The sequence below is a fragment of the Galleria mellonella genome, unplaced genomic scaffold (genome assembly GCF_026898425.1).
Source record: "Galleria mellonella isolate WM207_F2 unplaced genomic scaffold, CSIRO_AGI_GalMel_v1 utg65, whole genome shotgun sequence".
NCBI lineage: Eukaryota > Metazoa > Arthropoda > Insecta > Lepidoptera > Pyralidae > Galleria > Galleria mellonella.
In genome coordinates this window covers 5557742-5559242 of record NW_026442138.1, presented here as the reverse complement: position 1 = coordinate 5559242, position 1501 = coordinate 5557742, and positions in this window count along the sequence as shown.

Below are 1501 nucleotides of genomic sequence, written 5' to 3'. Positions count from 1 at the left end.
TTTAAATTTTAAATATTTATAATTTTTTCTTCACTAGTCAATAATGGTTACTAATATTTAAAATTATTAAAAATTAATTACGAGATCTTTTCGAAATTGGTGAAAATATCCCGTTAATTGCCACTTGTTCGCATATCGTAAAACAAACAACCGTCTTACTGCAAAAGCGTCTCTACGCTTTTGCAGTAAGACGGTAGACATCTGTTTGTCTAAACAAAAGAAGGTATTTAAAGTTATATATATATATATATATATATATATATATATATATATATATATATATATATATATATATATATATATATATAGAAGTAGCATCCCCACCCGCGCTATCGGTATACACCGGCGGCGGCACCAGTTAAAGATGATAGATGAAGATGAAACAGGTTAATTAGCCCATCCTGACAAATTCAATTAGAATTAGCCACGATGGTTTCCAGGGGGAACCACGTGGAGGTAGACTTGACAGGGTATATTGCTAGTAATGGGGCTATTTGACCCCATTACTAACACTCCCTTTCCCCCTATTTGTCCATCTATCCGTCCTAACGTAGAATAGCAATCAAACTGATAGTTTACCTGATGGAAAATGGGAGTCGTCGCCTATAGACGATTGAACATTACCATGGACATATCAGATTATACATTGTCGCCCGTGATACCCCTCATGCATTGCCATCTTTGAGGACTAAGGTGTTTTGTTTTATGAGTGAAAATGGTATGGTAACTCCGCCTGCGCTAACGGGATACGCTGGCGGAGCACTAGTGAAGGGTGATAGATGAGAATGAAAACAGGCCAGTTAGCCCATCATGATGAATTCATTACGAATTAACCATGATAGTTTCCAGGGGGAACCGCGAGGAGGTCGACCTGGTTGGGTATATTGCTAGCAATAGGATTCTGTCTCCATTACTAACAATCCCTTTCCCCTTATTAGACACTATTGGACATTAATAGATTGTCTTATGGTCGGGTCAGTTATTACTGATAGTAAGACAGTCTGTTAATGCTTAATTCTTTTGAAATGATCATACGTCCTCTTTTTTTAACTACTTAGTGCAACACTTCACACAGGACTTGTGAGAGATACCTCCATGGCCCGTATAATTTGCTACTACTACCTACTCTGGAGAGGGTGTTGCCATGTTAACAATCATTTTTAAGTGATTCATGCTACTACTACTCTTGTGAGGATATCTTTCTCTGGCTTCTAGGCTGTAGCTAGACCCAAGTTTAAGGTAAGGCAAAAGAACTTTTTGGTAGGACGTAAGCCATAATTGACTTCGAAAAAACGAATCTATTTAACTTTATTGGGGCCATCATTTTAAGGTAGGGCATTTCCCCTCAATGGCTCTCCCTAGTTACGGCTATGTTCACTCGTGTCAAGACTTTCTATGCCTCTTTCATTGGTCAGGAAGGCTTCTAACATGGCTAAGGCCTACATAGTGGGTAAAATTTCCTTGTTTGCTGATTATATCCTACAAATTACATATTACCTTC